We start from the raw sequence: 22,462 nt of genomic DNA, 5'->3' as shown, positions 1-22,462 counted from the left end.
ATAAAAGCACATAAAATAAGTTTACAAACAATTCATTAATAAAAATTGCAACAGACATATAGAAAAGGGCAATCACAAAAAGATAAAAGATGCTGTAGTCCAATATGAATATACTTATTTAGGACATAGTTGCTTGTATAATACAGTTCATCTTGGGCTCAACCTTCCATGCTTAGTCTGAACTTCAGGGCTGTTTTTAAAAACTTACAAGTAAAGAAAGTGCTCTCGCCGTGCAACATTTGGAGATATAAAAGTGCTGGCTTAATTTGCACAAAATTCAACTTTTTAAGCAAAGGTTTTAAAAACATACTTCGTGGTCTCGAATAAAAAGTGCACAGGAATAAAAAGTGAGCCAAGTCTTGCGGAGACTTATTGTCGCAGCCGCAAGGTGGCAACACTTGACCTCTATGGGCTCCACTCGGTACAGCTAACAACAGATGGTAAATACCAAAGCGGAATCTGCTCAGCAGGAAGCGCTCATGTCTAGATATATTCCAGGATAGATATGGTTCAGAGCGCACACAAGTCTTAGTTAAAATATGGCTCCTTACGCTGGCCTTCTTCAACTCAGTTACTTCCCTATCAAGATGTCGGTTTAATAGAAAGATATCCTTTACAGAGTTAACATCTTTCTTAGTAATATGCTGAGGAGTTAGGTAAAGGTCCAACCTGCCCAGATCTTTACAACGATTTCTGATGTATTTCAGCCAGGGTATCTTGAATTGCCCTTCCCAAGTAAGGGCTTCGGCGAGAATATTATGGGTCAGTGGTATTGAGATATTGAGCCAACAGTTCAACCAACAGAGCAGAGGACTTACAGCAATTTTATCTCCTAGGTACGATATGCCTAATTCCTCATGAACGGAGAAATTAGCGGTGCATTTTGGTAGACTCAGGACCTGTTTCAGGAAGTTATTTTCAAGAGTTACAAGGGCGTCAGCTGGTAAGAAGCCCCATAGTTCACTTCCGTAACAGGCAACCGCAACGCTTTTTGCTTGATAAAGCTTCAATACGGCGGACACTGGAGTATTACCCATTTTACGTGCAAAATCCATTATTCCAGTGTTGGTCCTTAGGATTTCACCTTTCTTTTTAATTATGGCAGGGCCCCAAGTGAGTTTGTGATCAAACAGCACTCCTAGGTAAGAAAAGGTTTTTGTTGATGGAATGTTCTCCCCGTTAACTGAGAAGGGGTAGCGTTTTTTTGGAGCTGAGCCTACCGTCATAGTAAAAGATTTAGAGTTGTTGATATTCAGGTCACGTGAGGTCATAAATTGAAGAAAGGAATCCAGTAGCTTTTGCAGTCCGAGTGCAGTTCTGGATATAAGAACGGCATCGTCCGCGTAAAGCAGGACCGGCACGCCCTTTTTCCCAATACGAGGATAATCCGTGTCAGTTTTTAAAAGGTGTTCTTCGAGTCCATTTATATATAAGTTAAAAAGAAAAGGTGCTAAAATACAGCCCTGCCTAACCCCCCGGTTGATTTTAAAGTCTCTCGTTACTTTCAGATCTTTTGTGTAACGGACATTGGCACGAGTGTCGTTGTGGAGGTCAGCCAAAAAATTGATCAAATTATTTTCAACACCCATGTCCTGCAATACTTCCCAGAGTTTACTCCTGTCGACACAATCAAAGGCCGAGGAAAGGTCCATGAAGGCCATGTATAATGTTCCTTCTCTGGCTTGAGTGTATTTGCCACTGATTAAATATAGATTCAGACATTGAGTGGTTGTAGCATGTCCTGGTCTGAATCCATACTGGACGGGGGTCATTATATTGTTATGTTTGGCCCACGCGTTCAACCGGTTTAGAAGGATCCCCCCCACTACCTTTGCAACTGAATTTATCAGGGAGATTGGTCTGTAACAGGCCGCTTTTGTTCTGTCACCCTTTTTATATACAGGGATGATGGTAGATGCTCCCCAGGACTTAGGAGCACCCACTATAGCCCCAGCGTTAATGACAGCTGTGAGAATTGGGGCCCAAAAAAAGATGTTATATTTGAATAAGTCCGGTGGGAGACCGTCTGGGCCCGGAGCTTTATTACTAGAAAGACCATAAATCCCTAATTCAACTTCTTGGGTGGTAAATTGTAAAGGAGTACTTTCGGGAAGATGAAGTGGTTGCAAAGTCTGTGGAGCGTCACTCTTAAAAATGGTGCTGAAATGGGAAATCCAGTCATTCTCGGGTATGACTGTTCCAAGGCACTCTACATTCGGGTCATCAAAGAGTGGTTTATTGATTATACTCCAGAACTTCGAGCTGTTGCCCAAGGTTGAAGGATCAAGCAGAGACTCCCAAGTTTTAGTTTTTATAGACTTTTTACAAGATGCAAGGGCGTTTTTATATTCCGCACGGAGGGTCTTAATGAGTACAGAGTCTCTTGGCTTGTTCTTGAGGGCAGCTTTTAGTTTTCGATTAGCTAAGGAACAGGCATGATCAAACCATCAAGGGTATTGGACAGTTGTTCCCTTAACAGGTACGGTCAGCAATTGATCAATCCTTTTCGACACCACTGCAAAGGCAGATAAGATGGATTCCGGAGGAGCGGAATTTGAGGCACAAAGCTTGAGTTCGGTTTCACAGTGCATAACAACAGTCTCATACATTTTGTCACTGTTTATCAGATTCCACTTCAAGCGGCGGTTATTGTTGACCGGCTTAAGTACCCCTGGATCCTTGATGTTTTTTCGGAGTACAAAGGGGCCGCGTTGTAACTCAAGGTATAAAGGGTTGTGGTCACTGTGAATACTTTCAAGGACGTCAAAGTTTAGAACCTGTGGGACCACACCAGTTGAAAGAAGGATGTGATCTATGAAAGAACCTGACTCAGATCCTTTATAGGTGGAATTTTTGAAGGTAAAAGAGTCGTCTTTCAAGGATAATGCCATAGTCAGATTCATGGTGTCCATTAAGGTATTCAGTTTTGTTCCGCGATGGCAGTGAGTAAAGTGAGGACCTATTTCAAGTCCACAACCCAAGGAGCCCAGAGATGTTTTAAGAGGGTTTCCGCAAATGTGCGTGTTGAAGTCACCAAGGAGTATTTTATCCTGGGTCAATTTTTTCCGATTATCACTTAGGTGGTTTAAAAGAGAGTCGATGTTACATTCACTCGGAATAGAAACAGAATTGTAGAAGTTGACCAAGGTTATTCCTTTCTTCCCCTTTCTGAGGACCAGAATCTGGATGTTCCTGCTATCCAGCTGCACACAGTTAATCTCTAATATAAGAGACAGACTAATAAATATTGCTAAACCCCCCTTTGCCCTACCACTAGGCGATGGTGATGCATGAACAAAGAAGCTATGAAATCCCTCAATAAAGATATTACTCTCTACTAGCCAGGTTTCCTGAAAACATAGGATGGTAAACTTCTTGACAAAGGATACCCACATCGGGTCATTAATTTTAGAGGCCAGCCCTGCAATGTTCCATGACAGTATTTTGATTAGGTTGGAATCATTATGATCTGAAGTTAATGCAGGGATTGCGTTAGTGGAATGATGCGATTGTGAGTTAACATTTATTACTGAGTTCAACCTAAGATATGTGAGGGTAGATGAGTATTGAGAGGCTGTAGAGATAGGGAGACTACATACTTCAGATAACGGAGGGGCAGGATTATGAACTACTGGGGGGCTAGCTAAATAACTAGATCTCGTCATATTAGGAATATTAGCTAAGCTGACCTCAGGGGTGATCGAGGTTGTTAATAAATTGGCCTTACATTCTACAAAGTTATCTAGCCTAACAGGGCATGAAACACGGGGCGGGTCAGATGGCAGTCAATCAACCTCGTCCAGTTGGTCGTGGTTGTAGAGTGCATCATATCTATTGGCCGTTGGGAACCCATAGTCATTATACTGTAAATTAGGGTGATTATATGCTCGATGCAAACTGTGCCCTTGTCTATCAGCAATTACTGTTGGTTGGTAATTGTACGTTTTGTTTACCCAGGGGTGAGCGTAAGGGTACGGCTCTAGACCCACTGGTATGCCTTGATAAGGTAAGACAGGGTCCGACCAGGGTTGACAGTTTAGCTGGGACATAAAAGGACCTTCTTGAGTGTAATTAAATTTATTTTTATTCCTTTGGGTATCTGAGCGAACTGGATAGAAATAGCTTAGACCCCTAGTGCGGATCAGGCTGTTTGTCACGGGGCTCCTCCAGTCTGCAATAAATTTCGCCGCTCCTATGTATTTGAAGGTGACCACAATGCAGTCCCCCTCTGTGGATTTGAAACGAGTACCCACCCACTCTACTCTTTTAACGTGTTGGATGGTTCCTGTTATATTGGGAGGAAGAGGCCTGTGTGTAGTTAGCCATTGCATTACTTTGTTCTTCAGTTCCTCCCGTGATTCCTCTCTATTTTCATCTGCTTTTGGTACCCCAATCATAACTATTGTGTAGGGATTAGACTGTGGTGGTAAATTTATGTATGATACTGATCGTGTTGTAGTGAGTCTGGGTGGCTGTGCTCCAGTTACTTTTGTCTGGGTGTTAACATTTGGAGGAGCCGTATATCCTATATTCTCAATTATTCCTGTGTTTGTATTAAGTGAATGACCCTCTGTTGCCCACTCACTATCATCATCGTCCTCACCTACTTGGGTGTTTAGCGTGTTGACTATGGGTATCGTTGTGGTCGCAACAGTAGGATGAGCTATTTGAGAGCTTGTCATCAGGTCAGTTGTAGGGGGACTCTGATGCTGTGTTTTTTTTGGTTTTCCTGTGTTCTTTGAAGAATCACATGGTTTGTTTACAGTTTTTGAGTTTGTTACATTTAGAGTTGTAGAGGCTGGAACAAAGGTAGTTGGTGAATTAGGTGTTTTAAGTGATCTAAGAATACTGGATGAAATGTCATTTTGAGCCCTCTCAAATTTACTCAATGCCTTCTCAATATTAGCAATCTGATGACTAATAGGTTGTAGGAGTGATTTAATTAGAGTTTCGATCACTCTCATGGATGGTATGTTGGAACTACTCTTCTTATTTATGTGTCCTGTTTCCTCGTTGACCAAAGAACTACCTGTGTTGATCTTAGTGTTTCCAAGTGCATCATGGTCCTGTAGGGCAGTTAATGAGGACCTCCCTTGTGTCGATTCAGTGGATTTCTCCAGGCTTGTTTTCTGCCACATGTCTTTAATTGTACGTTTGTGTTTGCCTGAGAGGAGATGGGTTTTCCTCATAGGAGGTTTAATTCTACGCTTTTTCCGTTTGCCCTTTAGAAGATTAGGTTTTTTGAAAGTTTGTGATTCTATTAAGGCAGAGACCGATAGAGCGCTCTCCTCAGGATGAGCATCCAAAACTAAAGATGTATCCTTTTCCTGTTGGTCATTATTTGCACTGTTAGTTAAAAACATAAGACTATTGTCCAAGCTATTCTCCTTTAACTCAGTGGGCAGAGATTTAGACGTTATTTCTTTGACATGTGACCTTGGTAATTCCGAGAATGATTGCAACAGTAGAGACTCCTGCGATAAGGCAGAGTCATCCATGTTTTGGTCGCCATTAGTAGTGTGCGTAGACAAATCTGGGAAGCATAAATTTGGTGTCAAAGAGAGACGCCTCTCAGTGTTCTGAATAGCATCCGCTACAACATTTATGGTTTTTTGAAGCATTTTATCTATAGCGGTTATAGTGGGCAAAGGTGTACTCACTGTTTTTAGTCTGCTAGTTGATCTTGTAGCCATCGGTGTTTTTAGCGTTTTGGTCATCCTTAAACAGTGAATGATGCCCCGTTCTCCGTGAATGGATTATAGTGGATATGGCTTAAGGGTCCTGACAGAGGTGCTTAGGGGGGTGGCCCGACCCGGCCACTTCGCGCCCCTGAGGGCCACAGAGGGCCCGCCCTTTGCCCGGGCGCTCCCGCGCGCTCCCGCGATGCGGGGGTGACGCTTCCTTTATGCGCCGCCTGGCGCGATGACAAGGCGGCTGGCGCCGCTAGGCCTGCTGGGGGGTGTAGTTTAGAGTCCCCCTCCGCTCGGCAGCCGCAGTTCTTGCTCCAACGCGGCGGCGGGAGGGGGACACTGCAGACAGCAGACAGGTAGACTTTGGGGGGTCTGCTCACCCTCGTTGGTCTCCTCGTTAGGGTTCTCTTCTCCTCTGAAGCAGGTCCGGTCAATTTCAGCGCGTCACCCGCTCAGCCGGGGTGACGCTTCCTTTATGCGCCGCCTGGCGCGATGACAAGGCGGCTGGCGCCGCTAGGCCTGCTGGGGGGTGTAGTTTAGAGTCCCCCTCCGCTCGGCAGCCGCAGTTCTTGCTCCAACGCGGCGGCGGGAGGGGGACACTGCAGACAGCAGACAGGTAGACTTTGGGGGGTCTGCTCACCCTCGTTGGTCTCCTCGTTAGGGTTCTCTTCTCCTCTGAAGCAGGTCCGGTCAATTTCACTCGTGTCTCTCTTTAATGAAGAGTGCTGTTACCATCAAATTTCCTGATACTCATTGTACGAAACATAGATGGAAGAAAGGCTGAGTCAGTCATACCGAGCTGACTGGTGTTCTGCCAGTTTATATTTCTATAAACCCTACCTTGGGAAGGCAAGAATAACACTATTACGCTATAAACTCTAAAGTAGAAAATCACTTGTGGGAGGGAGGCAGCAACTTGAGTCAGTCACACGTAATAAAAGAGGCACATATTTCCCCTATTGGAATTTATATCATAAGACAAACATATATGTTCAAAATCTGACTCAATGCCGATGAATATAAAAGATATTTGAAAACTGTAGACTGTATGAAGTGCTTTTTTAGTGTCATCACTGCCAGACGTTCATGGGCATGTGGCATTATTAAGAAATCGTTTTGGTGTAATAGTGGAGGAAGAAGGTGTTAGACAGATGCTGATAACATAACATATAACAAATCGAAATTGATCAGCGTGTGGGGGCCATCGGTATATGTATTACACTGAAAGCTGGACTACCTGATCAGGATTTTTGTTGTTTGTCCTCATCCTGCCAACTCTCTTGCTAGGGTTGATCTTACCCCACAAATGTCCGGGAGGGGACGGAGTACATCTCTGCAGACGAATACTGCTGGTTCCACTTCCAACTCCTTTACGAAAAGGGGACCACAACACAGGAGAGGCCACGACCCACATCATGTTTGGCTTAATCATTGGACCCACTGATGTTATCTCTCCAATTTACCAACATTGTCCAGATCTTATCCTGACTCCTTGGGTCACAGGCCATATCAGACTGGCTCGTATAGATGAGAATTTTGAGGCACTCAGAAAAAGATGGGGGACTTTCAGACTTCCAAAGCCTACATATCTCCCGCCTCGCCACCAAAACCACATAGAAAATAAACTTGGGAACAGCAGAATGTATTTGTACATCTTCCTCTTGGTTGAGTCCAAAGAAAACAAGACAAGGGCTTACCTTAATCTGTTTACCTATTACTTCTCCAAGAAAATCACACACCGAGGTCCAGTAAGAAGCGATCTTCGGACACAACATAAACATGCAGATCATCTGCTGATGGAAGCATACACCTTGGGAAGTTGTAGATATTACCTGTGACCTTTGATAGCTTCGCTGGGGACCAATAAACTCTATGGGTGGAAAACAGATAAATACGTTTAAGCGAGGCGGGTTTTACCAGAGTCCAGCAACATTTGCTTCAAATATCCATCCCCAAGCTCCTTTGCACATAAATTTGAGATTTCAATCTCAATGTTTTCATCCGCCTCCATCAAGGTCCAATACCAGAATGAGACTTCCTTTTCCCATCGGTCGACTCTCATGACTTGATCGAACTTGGAGAGGTAGAGTGAGGGCGGTGGAGTGAGGGCGGTATAGTGGTAGAGTGAGGGCGGTAGAGGGGTAGAGTGAGGGCGGTAGAGTAAGGGCGGTAGAGTGGTAGAGTGAGGGCGGTAGAGTGGTAGAGTGAGGGCGGTAGAGTGGTAGAGTGAGGGCAGTAGAGTGGTAGAGTGAGGGCGGTAGCGTGAGGGCGGTAGAGTGGTAGAGTGAGGGCGGTAGAGTGAGGGCGGTAGAGTGGTTGAATGAGGGCGGTAGAGTGGTAGATTGAGGGCGGTAGAGTGGTAGATTGAGGGCGGTAGAGTGGTAGATTGAGGGCGGTAGAGTGGTAGATTGAGGGCGGTAGAGTGGTAGATTGAGGGCGGTAGAGTGGTAGATTGAGGGCGGTAGAGTGGTAGATTGAGGGCGGTAGAGTAGTAGAGTGAGGGCGGTAGAGTGGTAGATTGAGGGCGGTAGAGTGGTAGATTGAGGGCGGTAGAGTGGTAGATTGAGGGCGGTAGAGTGGTAGATTGAGGGCGGTAGAGTGGTAGAGTGAGGGCGGTAGAGTGGTAGAGAGGGCGGTAGAGTGAGGGCAGTAGAGTGAGGGTGGTAGAGTGAGGGCTGTAGAGTGAGGGTGGTAGAGTGAGGGCGGTAGAGTGAGGGCGGTAGAGTGGTAGGGGGAGGGCGGTAGAGTGAGGGCAGTAGAGTGGTAGATTGAGGGCGGTAGAGTGAGTGTGGTAGAGTGGCAGAGTGAGGGCGGTAGAGGGGTAGAGTGAGGGCGGTAGAGTAAGGGCGGTAGAGTGGTAGAGTGAGGGCGGTAGAGTGGTAGAGTGAGGGCGGTAGAGGGGTAGAGTGAGGGCGGTAGAGTAAGGGCGGTAGAGTGGTAGAGTGAGGGCGGTAGAGTGGTAGAGTGAGGGCGGTAGAGTGGTAGAGTGAGGGCAGTAGAGTGGTAGAGTGAGGGCGGTAGAGTGGTAGATTGAGGGCGGTAGAGTGGTAGATTGAGGGCGGTAGAGTGGTAGATTGAGGGCGGTAGAGTAGTAGAGTGAGGGCGGTAGAGTGGTAGAGAGGGCGGTAGAGTGGTAGAGAGGGCGGTAGAGTGAGGGCAGTAGAGTGAGGGTGGTAGAGTGAGGGCTGTAGAGTGAGGGCGGTAGAGTGGTAGGGGGAGGGCGGTAGAGTGAGGGCAGTAGAGTGGTAGATTGAGGGCGGTAGAGTGAGTGTGGTAGAGTGGCAGAGTGAGGGCGGTAGAGTGGTAGAGTGAGGGCGGTAGAGTGAGGGCAGTAGCGTGAGGGCGGTAGAGTTGTAGAGTGAGGGCGAGATGGTGGTAGAGTGAGGGCGGTAGAGTGAGGGCGGTAGCGTGGTAGAGTGGTGAGGGTGTGAGGGTGAGGGAGTATGTGAGGGTGAGGGAGTGTGTGAGGGTGAGGGAGTGTGTGAGGGTGAGGGGTGTGTGAGGGTGATGGGGTGTGTGAAGGTGATGGGGTGTGTGAAGGTGAGGGTGTGTGTGAGGGTGAGTGGGTGTGGTGGTGTGAAGGGGTGGGGGTGTGAGGGTGAGGGGTGTGAGGGTGAGGGTGTGGGTGAACAGCCACTATCAGCGGAGCAGAAGGCAAGAAAAACGAGTGCAATCAGGGGAGCAGAAGGCAAGAGAACAGGCACAATCAGGAGAGCAGAAGGCAAGAAAAACGAGTGCAATCAGGGGAGCCGTAGGCAAGCGAACAGGCACAATCGGGGTAGCAGAAGGCAAGAAAACGAGTGCAATCAGGGGAGCATAAGGCAAGAGAACGGGCACAATCAGGGTAGCAGAAGGCAAGAAAAAGGAGTGCAATCAGGGGAGCAGAAGACAAGAGAATGGGCACAATCAGGGGAGCAGAAGGCAAGAAAAAGGAGTGCAATCAGGGGAGCAGAAGACAAGGGAACGGGCACAATCAGGGGAGCAGAAGGCAAGAAAAACGAGTGCAATCAGGGGAGCAGAAGGCAAGAGAACAGGCACAATCAGGGGAGCAGAAGGCTAGAAAAACTAGTGCAATCAGGGGAGTAGAAGGCAAGAGAACGAGTACAATCAGGGGAGCAGAAGGCAAGAGAACGGGCACAATCAGGGGAGCAGAAGGCAAGAAAACGAGTGCAATCAGGGGAGCAGAAGGCAAGAAGAAGGAGTGCAATCAGGGGAGCAGAGGCAAGAAGAACGAGTACAATCTGGGGAGCAGAAGGCACGAGAACGGGCACAATCAGGGGAGCAGAAGGCAAGCAAACGAGTGCAATCAGGGGAGCAGAAGGCAAGAGAATGGGCACAATCAGGGGAGCTGAAGGCGAGAGAACGAGTACAATTAGGGGAGCAGAAGGCAAGAGAATGGGCACAATCAGGGGAGCAGAAGGCAAGAAAAATGAGTGCAATCAGGGGAGCAGAAGGCAAGAGAACGGGCACAATCAGGGGGGCAGAGGCTAGAAAAACGAGTACAATCAGGGGAGCAGAAGGCAAGAAAAAGAAACTGTCTCTCACCACTGCGGTTTTGTGTTTTAAACACAACTAGGACATAGATTGCACGACCAAAGTTTTCCTAATGCAGACTGCATAAATGAAACCAGTGGCACCGTTTGCTTTTGTCAAACAAGCTCTTGGCATTGCTGTGGGGGTGCGGGGCGGGAGCGCATTGCTTTGAAGTCTGAAGGGGGGGGTAGCAGCTTGGGAGGCAGCATTCCATTGCGGTGCGAGGCTGATGGGTTTGACGTGCTCGCGCGTCTCACACGACTGGTTCACATGAACTGGACGTAATCTGCGCTTCGTCAAGAGTTTGTTTTGCCTACTATATACTCTCGCTATTAATCCCTGCGGGATATAATAGCGAGACCTAACAATGTACATATGCAAGCATATAAAAACTGTATATAGCGTCTTCCTACTATGCTTTCCCGTATGTGTGTGTCTGTTGGTCTCTGTGTTTCTGTCTCCCATTCCCTGTAGGCAAAGTATGTAGCTCCCCTTTGTAGAAGAGTCGGTCAATAAGGCGCACACTGCATTGAATAATTTCTTGGTATGCACTTTTTATTAGTATTACAGGAAATCACAATGATTGATTGTCTCTGTTATATTCTTCAGTCCCTTAGGTGTGCCTTGGCCGCCGCCGTCCCTCGGACAGAAGGAAAAGACTCAGGTAAGTGTTTTTGCTTTATGGTTTAGTCAAGGGAAGATGTGAGGGATAAATAATAACTATGCATAAATGTGAAGGGAGGGTGTAGAGCACAGCTTTCCAAATTTTTCTTGTTGGTGACTCACCCTTTGTGAAAATATTTTCAGGGACACGGTAACACGAGAAAGCGCAGCGAGCAAGCCCGAACCACCTATGGTGGGTTCGGGCCCCACACAGACACACCCCACCCCACCCCACACACACACACCCCACACACACCACCCCACAGACACCACCCCACAGACACACCACCCCACACACACCCCCCACACACAAACCCCCCCACACACAACCCCACTCACCCAACACCAACCCCACACACCCAACACCAACCCCACACACACACACACCATCCACACCCACACACACACCCACACACACACACCCACACCCCCCCCCCACACCCACCCCCCACACACACACACCCCACACACACACCCCACACAGAGAGACTTGAGGGGCACTGTTAAAGGGTACTAGTGAGGGAATCAGTGGCAGAGGTGGCCTTTCCCTCCATCTGTCTCCCTCCATCAGTCTCCCTCCCTCCCTCTCTGTCTCAATCCCTCTCTGTCTCACTCCTTCTCTGTCATGTGGGAAACCTTAGATAGAATAGGAGGTGTGCCCCACCCGTCCCCTCTGTCAACTACACCCCTCAGGTGCTGGAGGCGAGGTAAAGTACACTTTGTAGTGCCCACCATCTTGAAGATGATGGGACTTATCCAATCAGGGCTAGGACTATGTCCCCTTCCCACAGGAGGTGGGCATGATAAGAGGGTGTAGACACCCCTGGAAAGTGGCCCATTGGCCACTACCTTTTACTCCCTTGTAACAACCTTTAAATCAAGATTTTAGGTGGCATCCTTAGACTCTGAATTTCAGTTCCTGGCGACCTAAGAAGAGCCGGGCACTGAAGCCTTCTCTGCTGGTGAGGCTCTGTAGAGAACTACGGACATGGTCCCAGCCCTATTGACCTGTCTGCATCCCTGGATGATCCTGAACCAAAAGTCAACTCGTCTTGCAGCCCAGCGACCTCCAGAACCTTGGGAGGTTGCCTGCCTTCGATAAAGACCAAGGACTCCAGAGAAAAGCAGACCTATTTACAAAGCAACCCTCTTCAAAGTAAAGACTCTGTGACCTGAAGATCTGCGCAGCCTGCACCCCGGTTTTACCTCTGCACCCGATGCCACCAGCCCGAGTCCAAGTGGCCCACCTGTTCATCAAGGTTCCCCTGCTCTCAAGAGCCCAACTCCACCATGAGCTGACCTCTCCTGGACTCTTAGAAGTTGCCTGCAGCTTCTGCAAGAAGGCCCCTCAACCGCGACCTGCACTGGTTAGCCATTTCTGACACCAAAAGGTACCCCTTCACCCGTCCATCTTGGGCCTTGGTGAAGAGGACAAAAGGTGTTCCTACGTCCCTGAGCATCATAACTTACCTCAATGGCTGTTGGTTTCCTTCGATCGCCTCCTGCAGCCCTTTTCAGATTTGGCCTGCCTCCATTGCTTTTCATTGGGCACCCGATGCTGTGTTGGCACCCTGCATCCAGCCGCCCCTGTGCCGCTAGTGTTGTAGTGTTGGTGCTGCCTTGGCCCCTGCTCAGTGTTAGCCTCAGCCCCGGAGACTGTTCCTCCAAGGTGCTGCTTCTTACCTGTAAGCACCCTCTGTCCGATTGCCCCAGTCCCCTTTAATTTGTATTCGGTGACTGACCTTGAACTTTCACCATGTACCTGCCCACCCCTTTGTCGCTTGTGGTGCACTGTTGGTGCTGGACTGAACCTTGCCCTGTACTGACCTTAACTTCCGAAGACTGGTCTTGTAAGTCAATGTTGTGTATACAAATGTTTAATGTTTTTTCCTCCCATTGCTTAACATTGCAAAGTCTGAAAATTGCAGTGTGTCGACTTTTCATATTGAAAATGAATTTCTGGGGGGAGGAGCTACGCGGGCATCCAAGATGGTCGCGTGAGCAGAGAGCTCCCGAGACCCGCGCCGCCCTTCTGCAAATATCCTTAACTTATCCTTATTCTGAATATGGGCTTTTGAAGATGAACGCTTCCTGACCTCAACATCCTTTTCAAAATTGAATTTGGATGTCGGGAGCTGTTTTTACATCGACTTCAACTTTTTCGGCCTTCCCCGGACGAGGCCGGGGGATTCTGCTGTTTCACGGGCCGGGGAGTAGTTGAACAACAACGGCCGAAGGGGATCCCCCCCCAGTCGGCCTCATCCCCACTTTCGGTTTCGCTTTCTACTCCGAGCTCCGAGTTGCCGACACTCTCCCGGACTCATTCTGGATTCGGCATGGCCTTGCCCTGCTGTCGAGCTCTGCCCCTCATGAGGGTTTTGGCCTCCTGCTCTAGTGACATTTCACCATTTTTGGCCTATTTCTTGTCTGCCTTGGCCCCATCAGGATCGGCCATCTTTACCAGGTCTAGACGGCCCCTTCGGGCACAGCTTCCAATATGACCACCAAACCTGAAATCGAGAAGCGCAAGGCAAAGACGCCGGTCCGCGGGGGACATACCCAGACCAACGTCATGGACCGATACACCGAACCGATGGGAACCCCCGGTGGTACCGGCCGTATTCTTGACGACCCCGGGGCAGACTCGACCACGCCTACGGATGTCTCTCTTCGTGAAGTCATGAGTGCCATCACGGGTATGCAGGCCTCTATGGGACAGCAATACGAGGCTCTCGCATCCAAAATCGACACTGTGGCCGTGGATGTCACGTTGATTAGAGCGGACATGGCCAAAACTAATGAAAGGGTGAAGGCGTTGGATTTGAAGACCTCCAGCCTGATCACTGATGTTACGGACGCACAGACTGAGATCGGCAACCTGAGATCATCACACGACTCGATGGCCCGTCGGCTTGAGGAGCATGAGAACAGGGCCAGGCGCAATAACGTGCGCCTCATTGGTGTGCCGGAAAATCCTGAGAACTCTGCTGTCGACCTCCTCGTAGAGGACCTGGTCCTGAACCATCTAGCTCCCGCCGGACTTAGCAAATTCTTTGCGGTCGAACGTGCATACCGTTTTCCGGGCGGGAAGGTGAAGCCGGGTGCCCCCCCGAGACCAATTGTTGCTAGGCTTTTCCATTATCGAGATAGGGATGCTATTCTCCAAGCCTCTCGGGAGCATGGCCCCTTGAAGATCGATAATACCACCGTGAACTTTTATCCGGACTTTACTCCTCAGGTCCAGAGACAGGGACTGGGGTTTCAGGGGGTGAAGAAGCGGCTGCGAGACTTGGGCCTCAAGTACGCTATGTTGTTTCCTGTCCGGCTGCGGATCGAATATGAGGAACGAACTTTCTTCTTTGATCTTCCGGACAGTGTCAGTGACTGGCTTGATTCCTTGCCGAAAAGGGATGATCGATCTGAGCACCCCGGTGGCGCCGAGGGGGGCACACCGGATCAAGAGTGACATTATGGTTCCCGACGTCTGCTCTTTTTAATCATTTGTCAGCTGAGTTTTGCTATGTGTTCCTTTTACTATTGTTTTTTGATGGGTCCAAGGGTGGCGGGGGTGTAGGGGGCTCTTCCTCCTCCGGGGTTCTTCGTGTAGACTAGTTTCATGATTGGGCGACAGGCACACTGCAAGTTGGGGTGGTTTTCAGTTCTAATGCAGGGGTGCAGGGTGGGGGGTTGTAACGGGTTTTCGTTGGGGGGTGGGGGTGGGTAGTGTTTGTTTCTTTGTTTCCTTCACATGGCACCGTATGCGGGGCTTCATGAGGGCGGGTCTCTGGTCCTTTCTCGGGATGGGGGTGGTGAGTTGAGACTGCTGTCCTGGAATGTCAATGGTTTGGGAGACAGAATAAAACGAGGGGTCGTGCTGCAGTTCCTTCGACGCCACTCCCCTGATATTGTTCTACTGCAAGAAACGCATTTAATTGGCAATACTTGCCAGGCGTTGAATAGACGTGGGTATCGACTAGTCGCACATGCCGGATTCACCTCTGGCTCCAGAGGGGTGGGCATTCTGATCAGGTCCTCTCTCCCCCTCGAAATTGACGAGATACTGCTCGATGACAGGGTCGCTATGCTGCGCTCTCTGGGAGATGGGAGGGCAAGACACTTTCCGTAGTCACCGTCTATGTTCCTCCGGGCCTACAGGCCACTACCTTTGCTGACCTCGGGCGGCTTCTACTGGGGCTACCTGAAGGTTTTCTTATTCTTGGTGGAGATTTTAACTCTGTGGTTTCCGGCACTTCTGATCATTGCCCCCCTCGGGACTTACCTCGATCACAAATGTGGCTCAGTGAGCTGATCGAAACCTTTGGGCTAACGGATGGTTGGAGACTCATGCATCCCACACAGTTACAATATACGTTCCACTCTGGGGCCCATGGTAGCCTTTCCAGACTAGATTATTTCCTCATGCCTGCAGCGCAATCGTCCTCCATCAGGGAGATCCGTCACCTTCCATGGGGTATTTCTGATCATTCCCCCCTGTGGTTCAGTGTTGAGACTGGAGTGGGTAGTGAGGGTAGAGTTGCTCCCATAAATCCGTAGTACTTTCGGAATCCTAAGACCCGCTCCGAACTGGTAAAGGCTATTGACTGTTACTTTAATGAAAATGTGGGGTCTGTTTCTTCTTCTATCTCATTGTGGGAGGCTTTCAAGACTGTGGTTCGTGGGCACTCATTGTCATTGATTGCTGCTGCCAAAAAGGCTACATACGAAGAACTTGTACGCCTCGAATCTGAAATAACTGTGCTTGAGAGCGATCTCGAAGGTGATGTTACCCGTGCTGCGCTGCACTGCATTCCCTCAGTTTGAAACAGGCCGATTATAGAGCCCTTGTGACTGACGCTGCGAAAGTCATGAATAGAGAGCAGCAGGGTAGAATATATGATGTGGGAGACAATGCGGGTACGCTGATTGCATGGTTGGACAAGAAAGAGCGAATAAATCGGGTTGTGCCGGTGATTGAGAGGTCGAATGGGGAATGTGTTTCTGATCCGGTGGGTATTGTTGGGTGTTTTATGGATCATTTTCGGATGGTGTATGCCTCGGTCAGTGAAAGGGATGAACATGACTCTCAGCTGTTGTTGCGCGACATTGCCTTGCCCAGCCTCTCTGATGAGGATAGGGCCTTAATAGATGCGCCTATCACGGTAGACGAGGTCGCAGCTTCCATCCGCACCCTCCGGTCGGGTAAGGCCATGGGCCCCAACCGTTTGCCCATTGAGCTCTATAAGCTGCGGCCTGACAAAACGGCACCTCACTTAAGGGACATGTTCCTTGAGGCTCTTGATTCTGGTGTCCTTCCCGTCGATCAGCGTCTGGCTACCATCGTTGTTATTCACAAGGAGAGTAAACCACGTGATCGTTGTGCTTCGTATAGGCCCATTTCATTACTCAATGCCGAACCCAAAATACTAGTTAAATTGTTAGCCACTCGATTGATTAAGGTGATTGGTGACTTGATTCATCCAGATCAATCTGGTTTTATTCCTCACCGGAACACCGCCCTTAATCTTCGGAGGCTCCATGGAGTTCTCGCGAGAGCTGGGACTCTGACTGAGCCGGCCATTTTGGCTTCCCTTGATGCCACTATGGCTTTTGATACCATAGAATGGCCGTATCTTTGGGCTGCTCTCACTAAGTTTGGGTTCGGTCCGACATTCATTGCCTGGGTGAAGCTTCTATATGAAAGGCCGCTGGCACAGGTGGTTGTTAACGGGAGGGTCTCCAGCACTTTCACGCTCGGGCGGGGTACTCGACAGGGCTGCCCATTGTCCCCATTGCTTTTTGCCCTTGCTTTGGAGCCGCTGGCTGAGTGGCTTCGATGGGAGCCCTCGCTGAAGGGCATTCGGTGGACTCCCGACTTTGAGGACCGAGTCTCGCTGTATGCGGACGATATCTTCCTTTACCTCACGTTCCCTCAGAAGTCCCTTAATGTGCTTTTTGATGTTCTGACCTCCTTCGGGAAGAACTCGGGTCTTGTCATTAATTGGACCAAGTCCTGTGTCTATGTTTTGGCGGGAGAGCTCCCTCCGTTGCCCAGTAGATTCCCGATTCAGTTGGCTGCGTCTGGCTTTAAGTATTTGGGTATTTATGTTTCCTTGGATCCTGCCGTTCGATACGACCGTAACCTTCGGGCCCCTCTTCAGCGGCTCAAGCTTGACGTAGTACGATGGCGCCGGCTGCCTCTGTCACCCTTGGGACGTGCGGCTCTCTTCAAGATGATGTCGCTACCCAGATTTCTATACGCACTCCAGAACTCCTTTGATCCTATCCCTCCTGGCTACTTTCGTGAAGTGGAAAGCCTTCAGAGACGGCTGATTTGGGATGGGCGTGCGCGCATTCATTGCCCTCTCCAAACTCACTCTTCCATGGTACGATGGCGGCATTGCCCTGCCAGACATTAGACGTTATTACTGGGCCTCCCAGCTGAGTGCGGTCAATCATGCAACTTATGCCCCAGGTCTAACGCCAGCTTTTGCAATGGATAAGTATCTTTTGCCAAGTGGGACTTTTAACAGGGCACTGTACTCTAAGGGACCCTATGAGACTCTGACTGGACCCACTAAAATTGCTGTGCGAGTGTGGTGTGATGCAAATGCTGCTCTGGGATGGTGTGATAGATTGTCCCGTGCAACTCCGTTGTATGATTCAGATGGTTTGGGCAATTTGTGGAGGACGAAAGATTTTGATAAATGGGACATGATAGGTATAAGCAAGGTTGACGATCTGTGGTCTAAAGGGAACGTTAAGACTTTTGAGACGCTTAAGATTGAGTATGAGCTTGACGACAAGGAATTCTTTCGGTATGTTCAGGTACGGCACGCCTTGTTGTCTGTTTTCCCCAAGGGTAGGGAGATCCCTGAATCCTCACCACTCGAGGACCGTATCCTTGACGGCCACGTGCCTGATAGCACAATTTCACTGATTTATAAAAAGCTCATCAACAATAGAGTCGACTTGCTTGTGCACCTCAGGGCATTATGGACTGCTGACGGGTTGGAGTTGGACGATGAGGACTGGCAAATGGCCGTGTCCTCTCCCAAGGAGGTGGCCATCCCTGCCCGCCTTCGGTTTGTCCAGCTTAAGATCCTTCATCGCGTGTATGTTACTGGTCCGCGTCTGGTACGAATGGGGTACTATGTGGATGGTCTGTGCAAACGTGGGTGCGGTATGACTGGTACCTTCCTCCATATACTGTGGGAATGCCCTAAGGTGACTGCTTTTTGGTCCCGAGCACATACCACCATGGAAAGGGTTACAGGGGTTACACTCCTCCCTGAGGCCAGACGCTGTCTCCTTAATATATGGGAACCGAATGACTATAACACGGCACAGATCTGTTGGGCAACCCTCGGTAACATGATTGCGAAAAGGGACATTGCGCAGTTATGGGGTTCCCACAGACTGCCCACAATATCGGCTTGGCAGGAAAACATGGACTGGTGCATGTTCAGAGAAAAGACGGTGTACTTGTCACAGGGCAGACCTAAGAAATGGAATAGAATTTGGTCCCAATGGAATGCTTATCGTGGGAATGTATGTACCCCCCCTCAAGACTTTACTCTTAACATCCCCTTGTCCCCCTAGATGGCATTCCAGGTCTTTCCACTTTAATTAACTGTATATCGTGCGGTTTCCTCGCTGCCCCCCCTCAACCCGGAATTGATGTCTGACATATTGTATGCATATGCTGTGGAATTATCCCTGCACCTCATGTTCCCCGGAAATGAGTCTCTGCCTTGTGAAGTGTACATGGTTGTATGTTGTTTGATTTTCAATAAAAAAATTAAAAAAAATGAATTTCTATTGCGAAAACTATTTACCTAAGACAACGTTCTGTGGTTCTGCAAAATAAACTCAACCAAGTGTCATTTTTATGAATTGGTCTCGGATTTAATCATTGAGTGTGTGTCTCTTTTATTGCCCCTGTATGTACAACAAATGCTTACGACTACCTTCGGATAAGCCTAACTGCTCTTTCACACTACTATAAAAGAGCGCATTAGTATTATCTACTTTAGCCTCTGTAAAGCCTTTGGGGATCCACTGGACTCTCTGCACACTCTACCTCTTTTTGGTATAGTATATAGAGAGCCAGCTTCCTACACTGGTGGCGCAGCGGTAGGGTACACAGCTTTGCGTTTGCTGGACCACTCTGACAATAAGTGACAACAAGATTCAATCCAGAAATTGCCTTTCGTTAAATTGTAGTTTTGTACATTGACTATTTTTCCAAATTTTGAAATATGTCAGGGCCCTGGTTCGGTCCCCTTGAGTACAGCTGTTTCAAAAGTCAAACTCTTGCTGTAGTTAGGAAACCAGTATTAGAGATTTGTCCTCTCCAAAAAGGTTCCCAACTTTGTAAAGACAATGAGTGCCAGAAGTAGTCACTCAAAAGAGCTGATACAGGTGGAGGAAATCGACCTCACACCTTATGTCTTTAAATATAAAATAGCTCAGAGGCTTGGGTAAAACCTATAGCCTCAGGACTGGCTCAAACCCTACCAAAGCAAAGCTCCAGGATCTTTTGGCAGAATATGACAAAGAGCATCCAGAGGATGACTCTGATCTTACAGATCAAAATACTGACAGTAGGAGTGACCGTGTGACACCCCAAGACATAGAAGCCTCTTCAGACGAAGAGCTTGCTTTGCAAAGACGAGCCAGGAGGGCAGCTCCAGAAGCCCAACTCCCGGCTACAGAAGAGAGAGAAAGGAGTTTGGCCGAGTACCCATCTTTGGTGGCATCACACTCATAAATAAGGAGAAAGTAGATTCCTTTGACCCTAAAAAACCCAAAGGGATTATTTATGTGATGATATCACCAAGTGGTTCATTGCTTTTGAGCGGGCCTGTCTTAGCAGGCAGGTCCACAGGAAACCGTGGAGTGCTATCCTGTGGGAAATGTTCTCAGAAAAGTGCAGGGATAGACTCCTGACACTCGGTGAGAAAGAGGCTCAATCCTATGACCTCATGAAGGGTACCCTAAGTGAGGGCTTTGGATTAAGTACGGAGTATAGCACCAGTTTCAGAGAGGCTCGAAAAACCCAGAGCCAGGCCTGGGTAGATTTTGTAGACTATTCACTGAAATCAGTAGGAGGTTGGTTAGTAGGTAAGAATGTGGATGCCTTTGAAGGGCTTTATCATTTGGTAATGAAGGAGCATCTGTTAAGTAATTGTTACCAAGGGAAGCTACATCAATTCCTGGTAGACCTTGGTCCACTTTCTCCTCAAGAGTTGGGGAGGAAGGCAGACCACTGGGTCAAAACAAGGGTGACCAAGACTCCTGCTGGTGGGGGAGACTAAAAGAAATAGGTCAGAAAGCGACCCTAGGGAAATGGGGTAACCCGAAAAAGAAAGATTCTACTTCAGGCCCCCAAAAACCTGTTCAAGAGAGTGGGCCCAGAGACTCTTGACAGCCAAAGGGTGCGTACCAGGGTAAGAACTGGGATCCTAAGATGGGCTTGGTGCCATGGCTGTAGGTCACTTGGGCACTGAGCTTGAGACTCTAGCTATAAAAACAAGAAATATACCTCTGGTCCACCTGCAGTACCTGCAGCTTCCAATCTCCAGATGGGATCTCAGGAGAGCAATGGCCAGGCCAATGAGCTCTCTTAGCCGACTCAAGTAGGGATGTGGCCTTAGCCACCTTAGCTGCCTGGCCCACTAACATGCACATGGGGTTAGGGTGGAGGCCTTGAGAGACACTGGTGCCCGCATCACCATGGTGACTGAGTAGATAGTTTCCTTAGAACAGCATCTGCCTGGAAGGACCTTTCCAGTCATCAATGCTGAAAATGGGACAAAAACCCATCCTGCAGGCGGGGGTGTCTTTTGATTTAGGAGGAGTTGCTGGCAACCAAGAGGTAGCAGTGTCTTCATCCATACTAGTTGATTGTTTTCTTGGCAATTATTTGGAACCCTTAGCCTGGGCTGAGGCAGAACTGAGGATCCATGCAGAAATGCTTGGAACCTCTTACTGGGTGTGTGTGGGAAAACCATAGCACAGAGCAGAGCCCGGGTGTAAAAGAGGTGCTGAAGTCTGGAATAATGGCCCAGTCCTCCAAGAGAAAAGGCAGGAAAACTGGAGAACCAGTTTCCAGTCAGACACCAGACCGTTCTCCTCAGGAGGAAGAAGGTTCAGCCTCAGAGACAACTGAGCCTCAGGAGCTGACGTTTTACCAGGATGAGCTTTTGGCCCTGGGGCGACCCTCTAGGGAAGATCTGTGCCAGGGACAGAAAACCTGTCCCAGTCTTGAAAACCTGTGACGGCAAGCTGCAGCACAGGAAGGAGGTGATGGCAGTGGTGTCCACAGGACATATTGGGAGGAGGAAATCCTTTACACTGAGGGCAAAGACCCCAAACCTGGTGCCACTATGAGAGTGGTAGAGCCTCGGGCGTTTGGGGGAGTTCCTGCGCCTCCATTTGTGCATTATCAGCAGCCACATATACAACTTATTCTGTCCAGACTATTTAAGATTATCAAAGAACGGACTGTTCTTCTCTGCTTTCCATGATAGAACTTCGGGTCAGAGTTGTATATGACGTATTGTTTGGCGTCTGTGCAGCCACATCTTCTTTAAGATCAGTGAAAGCAGCCACGAAGCATATCTGGATGAGAGTCTTGAAGGTAAGTAACTCTCAGAAGCTCCTGTTAAGCTATCTTCCCTTCAGTGGGGCAAACTTGTTTGTATCTTTCCTAGAGGACCTGGTTGTGGCATCCCCGTAGCTGGACACCTTGACCAGACCAGAACTAAAGGCCAGGGATGCACCTGAAGGTGAAGGAGATTTGTAACTCCTGTCCCATCTGTCAAGCCAGTGGCACGACAGGTGGGAACCCAAAGGCCCTCTTAATCCCGCTTCCAGTTGTAGGCGTTCTCTTTGAAAAGGCAATGGTTGACATTGTTGGTCCCCTTGACCCCCTACAGCATCAGGGAACAGTTCCGTTGGTAGTAGATCATGCCTCCAGGTATTCCGAGGCTATTCCCCTCTGGACTACCACTGCCTCTGCAGTGGCTAGGGCCCTCATTAGCATCTTTACCAGGGTGGGCTTCCCTAAGGAGGTGGTGTCATACAGAGGTACCAACTTCATGACTGGCTACTTGAAACACATGTCGAAGGAGTGTGGCGTGAGTTACCGGTTCACTACCCTCTACCACCCACAATGTAATGGCTTTGGTTTTTTTTTTTAGAACTGTGTTTTAATTTTAACAACATGCAACCTGGCAGTCAGAGTATACAGAGACATATAATACCAATATATTCTACGTAAGTAGGTTAATCAAGAAGCAGTCAATAATTACACATGCATTAATCTGCTTTCCGATTCTCCAGGTGATCAATAAGTGTCCCATTCCCCTAATTGGGAATGTACCTTATAATTATCATGTGGAGACACCTCCTTGCTCCTCCCCATTGTCGTAGTGTTTTGCCTCGTCAGTTTCAGAGCCAGAGTCTGTGTCTGTTGTCACTCAGGAAGCAGGAGCTAGGAATTATCTGTATGAGCACGGCAAGTGTTTAGTGTATCCTCAAATATGTCATCCTTTCTACTAAGGCGCATATGT

The 22,462-nt window shown here is 48.6% G+C and overlaps 1 protein-coding gene across 1 annotated transcript in view; it reads left to right on the top strand.

The window, feature by feature from the left end:
- Positions 1-22,462, top strand: part of LOC144805454 (uncharacterized) — a 66,578-nt gene that overhangs the window by 7,444 nt on the left and 36,672 nt on the right. Inside the window, exon 3 of the mRNA XM_078672004.1 lies at positions 10,833-10,887. The gene's annotated coding sequence lies outside the window, so the exon portion shown is untranslated. The remainder of the gene's footprint in view (positions 1-10,832; positions 10,888-22,462) is intronic.

Source organism: Lissotriton helveticus, assembly GCF_964261635.1.
Source record: "Lissotriton helveticus chromosome 1_1 unlocalized genomic scaffold, aLisHel1.1 SUPER_1_unloc_10, whole genome shotgun sequence".
Classification (NCBI taxonomy): Eukaryota; Metazoa; Chordata; class Amphibia; order Caudata; family Salamandridae; genus Lissotriton; species Lissotriton helveticus.
Note: the sequence above shows the minus strand (reverse complement) of the source record. Positions and strands in the feature narration are given on the sequence as shown.